Genomic DNA, 19882 nt, shown 5'->3' with positions numbered 1-19882 from the left:
TTCCTAGTTGTGTCAGTTTGATTTTGGGTCTGATCATATAACAAAATGGCCAATAGGTGGCCATCTTGTATTTTGACTATGAAAGTTTGTTAACACTTTTTCTTGAGAACTACTCTATAGATCTCTCTCAAATTTCATGTATAGGTTCCTTTAGGTCCCTAGTTGTGCCTGTGTGAGTTTGGGACTGACCAAAAAATAAAATGACCGACAGGAAGCCATCTTGGATTTTGCCTGGTAAAGATTGTTATTGCTATTTCTTAAGAAGTACTGAATGGATATCGCTCAAATTTCATGCAGATGTTCCCTTTGGTCTCTCCTTGTGCTCATTTGATTTTGTGACTGATCAGAAGAAACAAAATTTTATCTTATCATTAAAGAGCAAAACCAGAAAAGAGATTAGAAAAGAAGAGAAACAGCCAGCTTTCAAAGAGCATATAAAGATCAAACAATGGTGGGCACCAAGAACTCTCTGGGATCTCTTGTATTATTTTCAGGTTAACACTATTTCAATAAATATCTACTACATCCTTAACACCAGCCTTCAGGTAGATGATCTCTTAATACGTAGGAGACATAAACGACATAGGTCATCTGTTTTATCTGTTATTATCGAGATGGATAGTGGTTGTAAATGTTTGAATATTGAAATATGCCTAAAGAGGCGATTCAGTCCAGTCAGAAGAGGAGATGACAGTAATAATACATGGACAGATGAGTTTGACCCGAAAAGTCTATCGAAAGGGAACTCATTCAACGGGCTTGTTTAGAATGCCAATGACGTTTACACATCCTCTATAACGGGTGTAGCATTGCTAAGATATGAGACAGGTTTCAAAGGTGTACCAAACGAGACGTACTGAAAACTATATGTCTAGGACCCACCAATATGGCCTTTTTCTGCAACAAACCTGGCATTTTGATTTACCCAAGTCACCTGGTGGTATCATCGACGTTTGAAAGCTTGGAAGTGTTCTCAACACTGCGTTTGGTTATAAAGGAGAACTGCGAACTCAAGCTACGTATCACATCCCTACATCTCATTCTTGGACGACTCTGCATTAGGTTTCAAAGCAGAACTGCAAACTTCAGCTAACTTTGTATCTCATCCTTAGATAAGTAGCTTAAGATTACAAAGACAAGACCTTGCGACAATCGAAGGAATATAAGAAAACAACGGGCAATGGTCGGCATCACTAGACACGATAAAACAGGCCTTATGATAATTCGTGTGCATGATTATACCTGCTGCAGGTTCGGAATATGCAACGAACCAATAAACAAATGCGTATTGATACATATGCATGGTCAATACCCACTAGGGGATTGAAGTTGGAGTACTTCAGAAAAGAACTGGGCAAAGAGTGAGTAAATCAGAAAAAAAGGTCTTAATTCAGTTTATTTCCAAATGCAGCATAGCATATCGGATATTCAAGATAAATAGATACATAATGTCCATGTGTACACGATGGCGGAGAACGTAATCGCAGACATTCCGATGCAAACCGATACATCTATTATAAACAAGACACTCATAAGTTTAATTGTTGACACAGGTTCAGTAAAAGTACAGTGAAACCTCGCTATTAAGACCACTTTGGGGACTGGACAAAAGTGGTCTTAATAGTGAGGTGGTCTCAATAGTGAGGTGGATCAGATGACCGCAAAGAACCATAACTCCGCTTGAAATAAAGACTATATATATCATTAATATATACTTAAAAAGTAACATTCCTTTCGATGAAGAAGGAATTAAGTAATTTTTTTCATATTCTTATTTGCAAATAATTCAGTTGTGGATATGGGCGCCGGTAAAAAGTATTTTTCTTATTTCTGAGTAAGCGGGACATAATGATGTATAGTGTGTTCCATCTTCAACGTCTCCTCTTTTACATTATAAACACAACCTTGGTTTCTAGGTATACCTTGGTATCTACTCTAATTTCGATTCTTGAATGGTGTGCTTGTGTCATAAACTTATTGAGAACATTTCCCGAATTTAGTAGAAAAAGATTTAGCACAATAAACATGCAGTTTAAATATATCAATAATGTTTTTACGCGATATTCACTTCTAAGACGAGATTTCAAAACTGTTTCTCATTTCTTGGGTAAAAACATCGTGCAGCCATTGAGTATATAAAGATAAAATATTTTTCAGTGGAGATTCACTTCGACAACCACACGTCATGAAATCCTAACATACCTCGTGCTTGCTTACATGATACATAAAATTCGTCTTACAACACGGCTTGTTTACCTTCAGCGCCACCAGTTCATTATAACATGATTTAAAAATGTAATTAGCAATATTTAACAATTTAAGTGAGGACCTTGTGACAGTAGAAGGACGGTAGGAAAAGAAATGATAATGGTCAGTGTCTTTAGACACGGTAAAACAGGCAAAGAACCGGTCATCAAATGCCTTATGATAATACTAGTGCATGATTATACCCACTGCATACTGCAGGATCGGAGTTGGAAACATTCAAAAGAGAAGTGGGCAAAGAGTGAGTCGAAAGATAGGTTTTTTTTTGTTTGTTTTATCTTTTATTTTTAGGAAAGCAGCCACCGATAAAGAACTTTTCTTTTTTTTTTCTTTTCTTTTTTCTCTCTTCTTTTTGGAACGATCGTTGTGATGACTGAATACAAACAGAATACACCCCCATATATTTGTATTCACACCAAGCCAGACATTGGCTGTCAGAGGAACCCGATTCGTAAATCATACATTGGTCAGTGCAACTTTGAACGCCATGGTCTGGACAATGAAGTTTGAGGTATGACCGAGTGCTTGGAGACCAGCTAATCGCAAAAATATGGAAAAGCATCTCATACCAAATCTCTCTCTGTCTCCCTCATTCTCTCTCTCTCTCTCTCTCTCTCTCTCTCTCTCTCTCTCTTCTCTGTCTCTTCCTCTCTGTCTCCGTCTCTGTCTCTCTTCTCTGTCTCTGTCTCTCTCTCTCTCTTCTATGTCTCTCCCTCTCTGTCTCTGTCTCTGTCTCTCTCTCTCTCTTCTCTGTCTCTCTTCCTCTCTCTCTCTCTCTCTCTCTCTCTCTCTCTCTCTCTCTCTCTCTCTCTCTCTCTCTCTCTCTCTCTCTCTCTCTCTCTCTCTCTCTCTCTCTCTCTCTCTCTCTCTCTCTCTCTCTCTCTCTATTGCATGGCTGGTTCCATTGTTATTGGTTGCTCATTTTGTTTTGTTTTCCACCTACATATCTTACATGAAAGCTTTATGGCTGTTGTGATGACGTCAGTGCCATGTTTAGAATAAAGAGAGTTGCACGGTCAAATCTACAGCGCAGTACACGAAAGCTTTACACAGGGACTTGAGAAGAAACCAATGTTTTTGTTATGATATAAATAAAGAAAATTGGAATTTTAAGCCTTTTCCGGTTTGCCTCTCTAAAGTTAAGGACGTAGCTATTTAATATATAGTTTTATCTTCGTCACATATGTTTTGTTTATCCTAGAACATTGATAACAACACCATCAGAATATGTGTACCTGGTAGTATCACCAGCCTCCTATGCCGTGCCAGTATAGCGCATAAAGAAGTATTTTTAACACGGAGAAGCATTTTCAGCATACGCCTACATCTGATGCCAATAACTATTACGGTCGTGTAGGCTATTGTTGTGATGGTCAGATTCAACGAGAGTGCATTAGAAATACATTTTCAGTTTCCTATGTTTGCGGAATCAAATGATAATTCTCTCCCTAAATAGTAACGATCGAGTGTTTGGATACTGGCGTTTAGTGTTATACCAAAACTCTAAAACCACTGAACCGCTATTTCATGAAAACAATCGTGATTAAATCTCTACCAGGCATCAGAGAGAACAACAGTTTTGCATTGTGTCCGTCCATATCTTGTACACTAGTAATGCCGAGAACTTAATACTTGTGACATAGCTTTGCCTTGGTGAAACGAGTGTCGCGTACAAAAAATTGTCCCTTTACCTACATGAAAGAAAAAGTTTATCCTTGACCTACAATGTACGTAAACGATAAAAAAAGCGTCCAGGCTCCATCTCCTACACTAGTAATAATTACTTGAACTTCAGTCGTAGTTGGGGCATGGGTTCATCTAAGTGCGGCGGTGTGTCGGTGGAGAACTGTAATTCCATGAATCGTCTTGTTAAAATGCGTATGTATCCCGGTGTTTATCCCCCCTCCCCTTCAAAAATTGTTTCTGTGATTGTGAATTTTTCATTTTACTGTTCAGTTAGATATGTACGGGACGGAGATTTGTCCTCCGCCACGAGGCTGTCGATGCTATGAAGCTACTGCAGCGTGATTTCCATCCAGACATATTCAAATATTTCATTAACCTTACTTAAAAGTGCCTGCACTGGATTGCTTTCCTTGCCTGAAGATCAATCAAGCTTGAGTGCTTTCGTCTGGAAAGCTGTTGCTTGGCTTTTTTTGAAAGTCAATCTTGAAGGTTATTGATACAATAAAAGAGAATTTCTGCAAAATAACTCAAGTTTGTTTTGGCTCCGTGATAGCTATAAACCGAAAACATCAGTATTGGTGTTTAGTATTTGATAAATAATGTTTGATATAAGTTCAATTCAATTCAATAAAGCTTCTGATAGCTGTTTCTTTGTATCGTCTGACATTTTTTATGACTACCTCAGTGAACATCATGCAGGAGACCCGGCATATGTTATCTATCCCAAGGACATATGAACGACAGTGCAGATGATGAGCCTTAGTCTCAGCTTCCTGAGAAACACAAATCACTCCGGGCAGACATCCAACCGATATGAACCTAAACTCGATCTTAGCATTTTCACCAGATATTGCTCAACCAGTGGGGATAACGTTGCTTCCTCTTATACACTGACGCATAATAAAACATGAATAGTCACTCGTGTCAAGGCAGGAATAACAATTGATTTAATGTAAAACCACATATGTTATATTTAATTTATTCAAGTCCATTTCTAGACCTGTAATGTTTGGAATCAATTAAATTCACACTATTTCCAAACGATCAAAAGGTTACCAACGTACATTTGTATATAGTAAACTCAACGAATAAAGGTAGCACCACTGTATGTTACGGTTCTTTATTCGGTCCCTTGTCAGTCATGTACGAATAAATTTAAAGGAATCGATCAATTAGGATACAACTGGTGTCATGATTAATTTACAAAATTCTGCGTTCAGTGACGTTTTGTTCGATTTTAAATGATGTTCGGGTCAATTTCAAGCGTAAGGTTACCATTAATAAAGAGTTTGATCACTTCATTGCGAGGTCAACAGCTGACGAACAAGTTGCATTGTTGTCGCATGAAACTCTTAAACCGGTGGTCATCGTTCAATGTTTGGACAAAATTCTGCAAATTTTGACGACCATTACCGCGTTGTCATAAAACGTATCAAATATGCTCTCAATTGGCGATTACATCTGTACATTATTCTGCTACAGGAAAGTTTTGTTTGTGCCGGATACATTGTCATATACAACATCAGAAGTCTGGTCCAATTTCCCCACAAATATTGCTAGAAAAAAAATGAATATATATATACACTTTCGCCTCCAAAGCAGTCTCATTCTGTAGCCATAGAAGTCGAGCTTGGTGTTTTCCGTTGTCGTGTTGCAGACCAAAGCGGCAATCGGGTGAAAACAGAACCTTGTCTCATTTCGTTAGGTCCGAGTATTCGGACTCCGGTCCAAGTACAATGACGTCGCTAAGAAGGGCCTTGTTAGGACGCCTCGCTTTCAACTTGTAATTGCCAGACACACGATGCCTAATCAATGTACTCGTCTCTGTTGATGCGTCACTATATGATATCGCGCGTTGTCATCCTCAACGGCCGTTTTTGTGGAGCGGGGTCGGTCGCGGATTCGAGGACGAGCGGATGTTGACCCAGTTTCTTCAAGCAATGTATCCTTTCCACTGTTTTTGTGACGGTCGGTAAAGTTGTTCAATAATACAGGCTGCCGGAACGGGGATCAGTTGGATTTTGTGAACTTCGGGCGAAAATATACAACAAGTTAGCCGCAAAAAAAAAAAAAAAAAGAAACAAAACAAGTATCTCGTGAAGCTCTGCCGTTGTTCGTTTGCTTTAAAAATCAATACATTTAAGCATTTTCATGAAAACGCCTACAGGGACTAAGGGCTTATGTAATATCATGGTGAAATATTGCATTATATCTATAGGTCGGAAAATATGTGAGGATATACTTGAAGACAAGTAAACAAATTGGTCTGCAATTTATAAAAAAAATCCTTTAGAAGGAAAAGAAAGAAGAAAATACAAAATTGCAATGGGGGTTGTGGAATATGTCAGGATGTGTGTATGTGTGTGTGAAAAATGTACGTACATCATAGATGATGATGATGATGATGTGTGTACTTGTAACTAGATGACGACGACGACGACGACGACGACGACGACGATGATGATGATGATGATGATGATGATGATGATGATGATGATGATGATGATTATATGTACATGTAACTGATGATGATGATGATTGTATACCCATGGAATAATGATGGGGTGACATGTAGGCTACAATTAAAATGATGATGACGACGACGACGATGATTTAAACAAAGTAAAGAATAAACGAAGTGAAAATGAAAAAAAAAAAAACAGTTTTATTCTATCTTTCAAAAATGTAAGCACAAGCCCTACTTTAAAATTGTGCATCTGCATTCAAAAGAGCAGGGACTACAAAAGCTTAACTGACAAATCAGAAATGGCTGAAAAGCTTTAATTCGGATTAATAATAATCATCATTTCTGGATGGCGATGTTACCTGAGCATTGTAGTACAAACACATATTAATTGTCATTACAGGTTTTAATCTCTAAATATTATCTTAGTATCTAAGACAAAGAAAATGATGTCATTCGCTTTCATTTTCTCGTGATTTACCCACAGCTGTCATACGAGTTGTTTCCCTTCATCCCTTTTTGTAAATTATTTATCGATTAGGCTACGTGTGATTTGTACCCATCAAGTTGGTAAGATGTACGTAAGTATTGTGTGTGTTAAGATAATATTTATTTAGGAAACCAATATATTAAAGTTTAATTCGATCTTTCATCAATGAATCATTTACCTTTTTTGGTTATTTTACGAGTCAATTCGACTTGTAAGATGTGTGCATGCGCAGTAATACACTTCCGGAGTAAGTAAGGAAGCGGCAGGAGAGGGCGTGAAAACAGCACACGTTTTGAGAACTTTGACACTTCATCGCGGGTTTGATTCATATGTAAAGAACCACAAAGGTATTAAGCGTTTGTCACGTTTTGTCTTTAATGCGTTATGATGGTCGGAAATGCATTTGCTTTACAGGCGGAGGATGAAATGACTCCCGACCCGGTGTCATTTCCTCCAGACGTGACACGATTTCTTTATCTGCTTTCAGATGAATTTCATGAGAAAGAGTAAGTTCCGGCATGTCTTCGGCAAGGCTCTGAAGCGCGACCAGTGCTACGACTGTATAAAAACTACTAAACAGTCATGGGACCGTCCGTTCGCAGCCGCCAACCCAAAATTCTTGGCTGTAATCACGGAGTCTGCTGGTGGTGGGACTTTCCTCGTCCTGCCCCTATCAAAGGTGAGTCAGCCTCCGAAACACATGACGTAGTGCGTTTTCCCATTGACAGTCGCCCACGTGCGTATTTAGTGTCAGATTTGGAATCAACAGCTCACAAAAAACTCCCACATATCGTTATGGTAAATACCGAGACAATAAACAATCGTACACATATAAAATAATGTGTACCATAATATAAGATAAGGTAAACATTTGCGGATGTATTTCAAATACTTGTCTGTAGATACATCAAAACAACATAAGAATGTTAGCTACAGTAATATATGTAGCTTCTACATCAAGATCTATTTAAAAGGCATGTCCAAAGACACCTATTCCAAACAGATTTATTCCACCAGGTTCAGGTCATCCTCTATTGAAATAATGCATGATTGCTGAAATAATAGAACCTGCACATGATAAAATAGTCTCTCCTCAATAACAATAGCTTTGTCCCACGACTTCTTGAAAGAAACAAATGGGGACAGTTCTTTGTGATGTTAAATGTGTCTGAATGTGGTTTATATATACATGATGAGATGAGGTTTATACTACTGAAAAGGAGCAAGCGCATGTGGCTTGCAATGTTAAATATTGTCATTCAGCTGACGGAGCATTTGTCTTTGGACCAGTAGATTAGGTCATCATGCAGAGACCTTGGTTCAATTCCAGTGCTGCAGTATTGTGTTTTTTCCTGTTCTTTTGCCTTAGAGTACATCAAGTTCCCAAAGGATTTGATATTTAGTGTCCTTGCTTAAAATTTAAGAAAATCTGAGATAAAGAGAGGGAGTGTTAAAATGCTGAGAAAGGAGCAGGATGACATGGGTTTAATATACACACTGTTAACTACAGTCTCTTTCACTGAGTTGAAGGAGCATGCTTTGATTGCACTATAAACTTGCATTCAATTTCCGTATAGAACACTTGGCAGGAATGTAGTTTTCCATAATCTTTTTCTCTACAATATGGATGCCTACTGTTGAGAACAAAATAAGGCTACTTTCTTACAAAAACTAGGAATTCTTTCTTTCATACCTGCCAGGGTAGAGGAGGAGGATAGTTTTAGATATTCTTGGTTTTCCATAAGAGCCGGTCGCCGGCCAATTTGACCGGCTACTTTGATCATTTGGCCGCCTACACCAATCCAGTTCCGTAATAATGTTCCGTACACGACTACACGTACACGGCAGGCCAGCCTCCTACTTTCACTACACAGCCTACTACTAACAAAATTATGGAAAACCCTGGATATTATTATCATAACCTTAAACAGAATAAATGGTTAGATTTTGTTATCTTTTCCCATGCATTTGATTTCCAGCAAGCATTGTAATACTGACAATTAGACTCCTTACAAAATTGTGACACTCTCTGAGAAAAATTGATAAAGATTATCAGCTTCAATTAAGACCTGTCAACACTTGCTGTTGTGTCTACTACTGATCACTGTTTTAATCGGGGATGGAAAAGTTCATCACGTGACCTTTGAGAGCCTTGTCCTTACTATGTACAGTTATGTAATTAGCCAAAACTTAATTTGCCAACCATGTTTCAGTTCTTACCTTATAAAATGACCTCTTGTTTTTTGAGGTGCATATGACCTGCAAGAGATGCAGTGTATACCAGGATGCGAGCGCTATCATCAGTAAATACTCCACCCCATCATGGGGCCTATGCAATTTATATGCACTTGACATTACTAATACTATGAATAGTCCTCTAGCCCGGACACAAACAGTATACAAAAATGTATGCTTACGGGAGCTGTAGAATATCCCGAAGTACTTACCTGACCCTGATCCTTGGGAGAAAACCTGACCATTGTTTCATTATCCCCAGAAATGACACACCATTGTTCCTCCACTGTCTCTTTATCCCAAATAAATAATCAAATAATTTGATGATTTAATTTCATTTATAGACACCCAAGTATGTTTCTTCTTCATGGCTGTAAGACTGCTGTCGTTGTATACAGATACTCAAACAGCAAAGGAAATCAGGATTAAAGTTATTTATAACAGGGCATCAGAACCAGATAACAGGATATTTACATTGGCTGTAAATTTTAAAGTCTTGTCTTATTCTCAGAAACAATTCAGCATCGAGCACTTCACTAGATAATGAGATTTACCATATAAACATTTCAAGTACATATTCAAGCATGTATAATTGATTACAGTGTTTCCCAAGATAGTGATTGTTATTAAAAACAATACATTCAAACTGAATTATTTGTACCAACTTATTTAATGAACTTAAGTGATCAAGTGAGCACTGTATTATTGTCATTGAATTTGTTTCTACTTATAATGTTGTAAACAAAACCTGTAGCTTAAACCAAAGATAATCATCAATGATCCAGTACAGGTGTCACCAAATCCTGACAAAGTGGCCCTTTACTGAAGCTTTATAACTAACTGACTAAAACAAAATATTTTACTGGTAAAAATCTAGTAAAGTATTACAAATGGTTTTAACATAACACAGGTCTACATAAGGGTATGTAACTCAAATTTAATACGTTTTACTCGTTATTTTTTAGTGGAAATCCAAGAATTGCAAGCAAGAAAAATATTCACTTGCTTTTTTAAGCGAGTGGATTCATCAGATGCATACTGTAATAATTACATAACATGTAAATGAAGACGTGCAGTTCGTGGAAAAAATGCATTTGTTGTTTATAATTTACCTCAACTGAAGCCTGTGTTAATCGTAAAATCGTAACATGCCAAAGCTGAAAATGAAAGTCACACACACCATTCGGAGCAACCCTTGTACATGCATGTAAACGTTTGAAACCTGGATGACCCAGAATAATATTACAAGCTTGTGTCTGATTTAGATTGGTGTTGTTAACCATGGTAGAAAATTCATATACTTAAAAAATTTCATGTTTTTTCAAAAGAAAAAAATAGTAGTTTGCTGATGAAGTGTTTACAGACAAAAAAAATCAAGAATGATACATCACCGGTACAGCCCAAATGCTAAAAATAAAACATTATTTGAAGATTTACTGTAATAGCAAGTAAAAAGTCATTTTAGCAAGTAAAAATTTATGGCACTTGCTGTTTTTAGCAAGTAACAAAAATATTAAATTTGAGGCCTGGTTTCAGTTGTGATGAAATCAGATACAGAGACATAATGCCATATCTCCATGGAAAATTTCCTTGGCCTGTCCGTCTTGAACAATTTTTTGTTATCACTATTTCTTGAGAAGTACTGGATGGATCTCTCTGAAATTTTGTATGTAGGTTTTGCTTTGTCCCTAGTTTTGTCTACCTTGGCTGACAGGAGGTAATCTTGGATTTTGACTTTGAAAATTTGTTGTCGCAATTTCTTAAAAACTTATGTAAAGATCTCTCTCAGATTTCATGTATAGGGTCCTTTTGGTCCTCAAATTGTGCCCATCTTATTTTATGACGGATCAGGAAAACAAAATGGCTGACAGGTGGCCATCTTTGATTTTGACTTTGAAAGTTTGTTATTGCTAAATTGATGAAAGTGGAACATTTATATCAAATTTATATGAAATCAACACCATGGAGAATGTATAGGTACATAGACCTGCACAGTTAAATGCACTTCATCTGTCAGGTATCTTCCTTTTCGTAAACACTGACTTGTCTCCCTAGCTTGACAGTCTCTAAGTTTGATCACAGAAGCCAAAGTATTTGGTATTGAATTGATGTGTTTGTTATGTTACCAGACTATTTTGTCTATTTCCCATTTTAAGACTGATATTTCTTTGATTTCTTGTATCCCAGTGACTCTTGAAAAGTTCTTAAAGTAGCATCAATGTGAGGTCTTACACACTACAGGATCAGCAGCATGCTTCTACCCTCATTAATGAAATCTCACACCACCTTTAATGGCTAAGTACCAGTTTCTAGTTTTAATTGTTCCCAAGCATCTAGAATTGAGTTTAAAAATAACTGGCTTTAATAGTTGTAGGTAATGTCTCCATTAGACCCAGTTTGATAAGCGATGGGAACACTTTTAGTGATAACTTTTAGATACAAATGCTAAAGTTTTTAGTATATTAAGATCTAAGTATGTCATTCATCTTATGGAAACCATGAACAGTTAAATTTGTGAGTAATGTAAAGAAATTTATATGTACATGTGCTCTCACACATAACATGTTTTCTGGATTTTAAGCCATGATTTTTGTCCTTGGCGGTCAGGCTTTCGGCTTATATACTGTAGATTTAATAAATCAAACCTTTTAATATTAATCACAATAATATCTTCTGAATTTTCCTTGGATGCTTTGGAAGTCATAGTGGAAGTTTACAATAGACTGTAGCATCTTTATATTGATAGGTCATCAGGTTATAGGTCAAATTCTAGATTGACTGCTGTGCTTGTTTATGATAAGAATGGCTTTGTGTAACTTACAAGAAATATTATGGTACTATATGAATTTTGTCAGCATGCAAGGGCCTTTTCTAATATTTAACAGTACATACACAGATGGAAATATTGTTCAGTAATGTCAGGATCTATATCTTTGCGTAGACAATTTTTGGAGGCTCCCAAGCCGAATTAGTTCGATAATTGTTATTTTGATCAATTGCCTTCCATTGTCTGTTATATCAATGAACTATGGTCAACATGATGGTTACCACATCGTCAGAAAGGATACTACTTATATTTTGGTGCAGCTGATATTTTGATCAGATCGAAAACATTATTGAAAATTGGCTTTGCTGTTTATATATCAATGTGGTTTATAACCCAGAAAATATGGTATATAACCTGATACGTCATGGGATACTTCAGGTGAATATATTTGTACACATGATACTACAAGGTTTTTCTTCTGTAGAATTTGGAGCCCCCATTCTCAAAGGCAGTACTTTTGGGCCTAATGGCAATCCAAGCATTGAAAATTTCAAAAATAGTTTTACAAATTGTCTTAAAATGACAGCAGTGGGTTAATAGGTTATGTTTAATAAATTATCATAATATGACAGTCCGCCCTTGGTTCATAGATTATGTATTTGCTGAAGGAAAGTATATTAGCAACATTGGAAATGAAGCTAAAGATTGTGATTGAACTTGCAGCAGGAAAGGGATTTAAGTGATGTCTTGTCACCAGTTTGTTATCTTGTACTACTGGAGAGAGAGAAATGTGTTGTCAGATCTGTATCATTCACCTAATATTGTAGTACTGGAGTAAGAGTCTTGAGTGATTAAGGATGAGATTCTGGATCAATTTACACATTTCCTCATTGGGTCACTGTCAAGAGTTTGGTACAAATGAACATCAGCTACAGCTTTCTATAGCGATTAGACTATAAACAGGAAGTCACAAGGGCCTGACACTTCCTGCTCTATATTATCTTTGTGTGGTTCCCGCATCTTGGCGCGATCTTCCTGTACTCTGTACATAAGTATAATAGCTATAAGAATCCCTCTAAAATTACGAATTAGAAATTGATGGGAAAATATTGTATGACTAACTGCTTATCACAACCAGAGACATATATATATAGTTATATTTGATCAGTTGTGTTAATACACCAGGCATCAAAAACTTCATGCATGCATCGTCCATGCATACATCATCCACACATCATCCCTACACACACACACACACACATGATACAATACCTAGTTCACAACTCAAGTATTTGTCTATCCAGTTTGCATCTGATAGATCTACATGAGTCTAACCTTTAGAAATATGAAATGATTGGAAAAAAGGCTTAGCTATACTTTTACATATTTTGAAAATAAATAAACCATATCCCACACTTATTCATAGAAAAGATTCTAAATTTATATGAAGCACGATTACAGCTGTATGATAAAACCGCACACGATGTACACATTTGTATGATAGCAAATATTTGTCCAGTTTTCCTATGGTGCATAAATTGTGCATACATTGAGTGCACATTGTGCTTACTTTGTGCACACATTGCACATCGTGTAACGGTGTGTGATCCTACAACTCTATAATGGTTTCATCATGAAGAATTAATTGTGTATAGGCACTTTTTATCTGTTTTGAAATTCCAGCAATATCTTCCTGTTTTATTTGTCATCAAGGGTTGTAACAAAAAAAAAAAATAAAGGAGATTCAGTAAAAAAATTAACAAATAAAGATAAATCATTATTCTGTTTAATGGTAGCACACATCTCTACCAACAATGTGTTGTCCTATAGGGTATATTGCAGGCTAAATTCAGTCCCAGCGCCAACTTTTCCACTTAAACAACTCGGGGCTCTCACACCCCATTTTGGGACTGGGGCCTGAGGCCCTTAGAATTGGGAAAAATAATGGTGTTTTCCTTAGAAATGGGAAAACTTCGGGTCTAAATTGGGAAAAAAGATACTATTTTGCATTGGGAATTCGGCCCCAAATCTGGCAGATCGAGAGCCCTGCAACTTATCAATAATCAGCAGACCTAATGTCATGATAATTGGTTGGTGAGTTCCTGGGTTGCTGGGCTGAAGCTCAACAAAGTTCGGAAAAGAAATGACCTTGACCCATATCCAAGGATGCAGGGGTCAAATTTGTTACAACTTTTAAACTGCTTCTTCTGACTAACCAAAACGCACAGAAGCTTGGTATTGACTGATAGGTTCCCAAGATGAAGAATGACAAAGTTTTTCAAGGTCACATTTGTCAAAATAGTTAAAATTTTGAAGCAACTTCTTTTTACTCACCAAAAGGTGGAGAAAAATAGCATTTAGGTGATAGCTACCTAGGATGATGACTGACAATGTTTGCATAAGGAAATGCCCTTGACCCAAATTGAAGGCCACAATTATAAAATATTTGAAACATTTGTACTGGAAAATGGTTAGAATTGATCGGATGTGACCATTTACCATTTTGAATGCCAATGGTGTACATGTCAATATATTTGTGATATTAACACAATGAATACCAAGTGAACGATGAAGGCACATTGGGCCTCTTGTAATATGGTTTCATATTGTGAGAGGAAAACTAGACATTGAAATGTATTTTCCATAATTATGTTGGTTTCAAAGTGCAAACAAATGGAATGATATATTGAAGTTTTACTTTGTATCAGACTATTGTTAATCATATATTGATAGATTTGTAGGTATGCTGTTAAATACTTTAAAAGCCCTGCATATCCGAAGGTGAATTTTGTAATCTTTTCGGCCGATATTCCATAGCATGCATGCGCACCTGTTGTCGAGGGTTTTTAATTGTTTTTGTAGTGATATGACACTCTCGTCATTGATTGAATAATCAAACATGTATCTATTCCAACTTTTTTACAACATATTCTCACTGACACAAAACTTAGATGAACTTTAACATGCAATTACAACACCACGTAAACGAAAGGACGTATGGCTAAAAAAGGATTATATGGGAGAGGGAACTGCCAGATCTGTAGCTTTTCACCACAGTGTACACTATACGCTTTTTTTAAGTTAAAAGACAAATGTGTTGTACGGAGTTTTTGTGAATTTATATGAAAAATAAAGTGTTGAAAGACTTTATAGTGACTTCATTCATGTTGTTACAAATGTCTTTTACCATGTAATACATTGACTGAGTTAATGTGTTTGTAAATTTATGTGAAAAAATTGAAAAATTAATGTTAAATTCCTATTTTCTGTTTTCTTTTATTCAATGTTTACAATAGTAAATATACATGTTTATTATGATATAAACTAAGGAATATATACATATATATACTTTTGTCAATTCACCAATTTTATCTAATTTACATGCATTTGATAAAATTAAACATTTTTATATACAATTTAGTTATTATTGTTGAAAAATATACGTGTACATTACTTAATGGTATATATGCAGTCTTTATTTTAAACAATTATGGTTTTTGGCAGTCAATATGATCCACCTCACTATTAAGACTACTTTTGTCCAGTCCCAAAAGTGGTCTTAATAGCAACGGTAACTGTATTATGAAAAGTTTATTTCAAATTCCAAATGCAGAGATTTTTATGATTTCTCATTTTTCAGAGGCTTGGTAAAATACAAAATTGACAAGTTTGTCAAATTTCAATAAATTAAATGGAAATGACAAAATCTTCTATGAAAGCGAAATGAGTGTAAGATTCTGTTTATGACAGAAAACTTTATACTTGTGCAATTATTTTTGTAAATAAAATTTAATTAGACTGATGCAAAATCAAAATTGATTGTAGTCATATTTTGTCATTTTTTTCTTTAATGATTTCAAAATGCATATGTTATGGTATGAAGTTATGACATCACAATGGAGACCATGGGAACTTTCAGTCAATCACTTCTCTGCTTGGTCATATTACACATGTGTGAAATCAAAATTTATGAAACGGGCAATAGTCTTAAACCAATAATATTTATTTATGTGATAAAAGAGCATGTCAATCAATGTGTTATTAAGTAAATTTACATGTGAAATTTGATAACAGGTTGGTCGTGTGGACGGCCGTTTTATTTACACCCCGCAGGTTACTGGACATCAGCTTGCTGTGCTAGACATTGCTTGGTGTCCACATAATGACAACCTCATTGCCAGCGCAAGTGATGACTGCTCTGTGATGTTCTGTACGACCGTTCCTGATTGTGGGCTGACTACAAATATGACTACGCCTGTTGTAGACCTGAAGCATCACCAGTTTTCATTGTTACAATTTTTTATTGTTTCATCCTGTGGCTGCCAATGTTCTACTGTCTGCAGGTACGTTTTTTTATAAAGGTTTTACAGCCTAGAATACTGTACAAAGCTTGATGTGGCTATTCCAGGGCACTTTCATAGTGTTGTCACTCTGCAATGTCACATTGTCATACATATGTTGAACATGACTCTTTGTTATCTATTTTCCTGCTGGGGGTGCTCTCGTTCCACCGAGCTCCGCCCTTCAGCAGGGGGTGGCTCCCCCTGTCCAGGTGCGTCCTGGAGTAGGGGGGGGGCAGCCCGACCCTGACTCGGCGCAGTCAAGGGTCGAATTGGCCGGTAGCTCTCGATAGGCGGCGGTGTTACCGTCGGAAAGGGGTGCCTGCGGGCACTTATTCCTGGGTCGCCCAGGCCAACCTGCGGATGGTTTTGGGTACCAACAGTTACTCAGCAGTTACGGGCTTAGCCTGTACATGTCTGGGTTTCCACCTGGTGGGAGTGGCGGTTCATCCTGGTCCTTTGGACAGGATGTCCAGCCCCAGACTCAGGCAGGCCATCTTGGCCAGTTCTGGGTCACTCCCGGCCCGCTGGACCGTTCCCATTCCCTCAGGGGTTTGGGTTTTTACCCCATGGGTCTTCACTCGTGGAACCCATAGGGGTTGGTCTCTCCTCTAGGAGATGTTATAGCAGTGCGGAATCCCCCCAATGTTCTGCTACTTCGGGGGCCTTGTTGGCCGGTCCTATAAAGGTTTGCCAGACCTTAAGGACTTCCGCCTCCAGCGCGGACCCGTCGGTCTCCTGTTCCCAGGGGTCGGCTTCGGGTCTCCGACCCAAGCCTACAGCTACAGCTGTTGGTCGCGCTGCGTCCAAATGCCATAAAGAGGAGTTCCCCTCTGCGGAGATGGCTCCTCTGGCGGCCCCTGTTCCTCCCAAGGTGACTTCGGTCTCTATTGAGGAGGAGATGGACATCGAGGGTGCGGGCTCGGCAGAGGAAGACGATGTCATTCATCTTTCTCCTGGGCCAAGAGGGTTCACAAGGGGAAGATGGCCCTGAGACTGCTGAAGCTGAGGCTCAGCATGTGCTTTCTGGGATGCGGGTCCTCCGGGCCAACATCTCCCGGATTCTCAGGGCGGAGGTTTGCCCACCGCCTCAGCATCGTCGGCGCCTGAATCCACCATCCTTCTGGGTTCCCTGGTGGCTCCTCGGGCTTCCGTTCGCTCAGATCGGTCTCTGCCAGAAGGCAATATCATGTCTTCGGTTCTGGCCACGGCCCGGGCTCCGGTTTTAGAGAAGGACTCCTTCTCTACCCGTGCTCTCGGGTTTGTCGGTCTGCAGCTCAGTGTTGGTGAATTGTCGGAGGCTTCAGCTTCCGACTATGCCACACATGATGGGCAGCTGGCCTCTCAACCAGCACAGCTGGAGTTGAGACAGCTGGCTGCCTGGCCCGGCAAATCAGTGGACCAGGTGGTGCTCGATCCCAAAGAGCACCACAGGATGGAGAGAATGTTGCACCTCTCCATCCAAGTTCTGTCATACATAGACTTCCTGACAGTTTGTCTATACAGGGTATCCGATTTGCCTGAGTGTCGGTTATCCGAGACAGAACAGCCGACATACAGGACACGGCAGCCTTGCAGGTTCTCTGCTCGTCAATGCCGTGTTGGCTAGGCAGTTTTCAGTTCTGAAATTCCGCCCAGTCCAGTAACCCTACCGTTTCCGCTTGTTGAATGCCCCCTTCTAGGGCTCTACCCTGTTCAGGGGAGCTCTTCCTTGGGTTCAGAAGGATATGAAGGAGGACTCGGTCGCCTCAGCACTTCTGGTGAAGAGGTTTCAGGCTGAGAAGGCCAGTGCCTCGCAGGGGTCAGTGCCTCCTAAGAAGAAGGCGAAGTCTTCGGCTGCTCAGTTTTCTGCACAGCCCAAGTCCCAACCTCACTTCAACGGCAACAAGGGGAAGGGTAGGAAGGGTAAGAAACCTCCTGGGGGCAAGAAGAAGGGTTCCTGACTATTTCTGCTTCTTGGCCGCGAAAGGCGAAGGGTATGGCCGGGTGGACGGTGGTTCTCCTTTCCCGGGCTCATGTCCTTCTCCTGCAGGCTCAGGCTCCGGGTGGGCAGACGATTCTCTGGTCTGGCAGGGGCTCGATCTGCCCCATCCGGAACTCCCTGTGGGCGGACGTCTCTCTGCTTTCCTTTCCTAGTGGCAGGATATTACAGAGGACGCTTGGGCTTTTGTCGGTGGTCAGGGAGGGTCTAGGTATTCCCCTTCTTCAGGATTCGTCCCTCACCTCCTGGCCGTTTTTGTTTCTTTCCTCCTCCCGGGGATTCAGAAAGGGCACGGGTGCTCCAGGAGGAAGTAGGGACCATGCTGCCAAGGCAGAGATGCCCTTGGGGCTCACGACAGCTCCTTTGGTGTTCACCAAGTTGCTGCTGGTGTTTCCTTCACTCCTGCAGAATAGACGTCCACATCTATTTCGACGACTCCCTCATGCCTCTTTTGGTGTGGGAATCGTTAGTGAAGGACACTCGTCTGGTCCTGAAACTCTTGCTCAGAGTCGGCTTCATTCCTTCCAGAGAGAAGTCAGAGGTTCCTTCATATTAGGACTTCTTCTTCCTGGGGAACCATTTTGACATGGTTCGGGGCTTAGCCCTTCCACCTCTGGAGAAGTTTGAGAAGGTCAGGGCTCTGGCTCTGACTTTCATCACTTGGTCACTTGTCCAGGTACATTGGTTCCTCAGTTTTCTGGGGTATCTCAACTCCTTGGCATATGTGGTCCCCCTAGGGAGGATTCACATCGGACCTCTCCAGATGTTCCTCCTGTCTGACTGGGTTCCGTCATCCAGGAGGCCTGGATCCCGCTTACCCAGTCGGTCAGGGAGTTCTCTTGCTGGTGGACCATTCAGGAGAACGTTTTCCACGGGGTACCTCTGACCAAGCCTATCCCCTCTATGATCCTGTTCATGGACGCGTTCATGACAGGAATGTGAGCTTACCTCGATGGGGGAGTGGTCTGGCGAATAACTCTCGGAGCACATCAGTGTACTCGAGATGACACTGTTCATTTGGCTCTGCAGTCCTTTAGGGGTATCCTGCAGTCCAAAGTGTGGCTACCGACAACAGTTGTCGCGTATCTGGAGAGACAGGGGCCACCAGGTCTCATGTCCTGTGTGCCCTCTCCATCCACATCCATCTTCTCTGCCAGGACATGCAGTTGACCATAGCGGTCAAGCATCTTTCTGGCAGGCTGAGTGTGTTGGTGGCCACTCTCCAGGCGCCACCAGCCGGTGTTGACGGAATGGCAGCTGTGTCCCTTGATTTTCAAGGGGAATTGTCAGGCGTGGGACAGACCTATTATAGACCTGTTTGCCACTTCCCTGAACAACCAGCTGCTAACCTTCGTCTCCCCGGTCCCAGACCGTAAGGCGTGGGCTGTGGACGCCCTTTCTCTGGAATAGGAAGGGACGTATGCATATGCATTCCCTCCCTTCAACCTGGTGGGCAGGGTTCTACAGAAGTTCTGGGAGCATCACTGCTCCTTACTTCTGAGAGCCCCTCTGTGGCCGAGGCAAGCTTGGTTTCAGGAGCTCTTGTCGTTTCTGGTGGAGGAGCCCTTGGCTCTCCCCACCAGACCGAATCTCCTTCGCCAGCCTTGGCCCAGAACGACACACTCTTGACCAGAGATCCTCCACCTTCACGCGC

At 39.8% G+C, this 19882-nt stretch overlaps 1 long non-coding RNA gene across 1 annotated transcript; it reads left to right on the top strand.

Annotated features, from left to right (window-relative positions):
* The first annotated feature begins 7162 nt into the window (after nt 1-7162).
* On the top strand, nt 7163-15995 carry LOC132545082 (uncharacterized). Its single transcript, XR_009554027.1, has 3 exons — nt 7163-7252; nt 7393-7584; nt 15982-15995. It is a non-coding gene; the product is annotated as an uncharacterized LOC132545082 (long non-coding RNA).
* Nucleotides 15996-19882: the final 3887 nt, after the last annotated feature.

Source organism: Ylistrum balloti, unplaced genomic scaffold (genome assembly GCF_031769215.1).
Source record: "Ylistrum balloti isolate Yb309-2 unplaced genomic scaffold, AGI_CSIRO_Ybal_v1 Utg369822, whole genome shotgun sequence".
In the NCBI taxonomy this organism is placed as follows: Eukaryota; Metazoa; Mollusca; class Bivalvia; order Pectinida; family Pectinidae; genus Ylistrum; species Ylistrum balloti.
The sequence above is the reverse complement of the archived record's forward strand: the minus strand, read 5'-3'. Positions and strand labels throughout refer to the sequence as shown.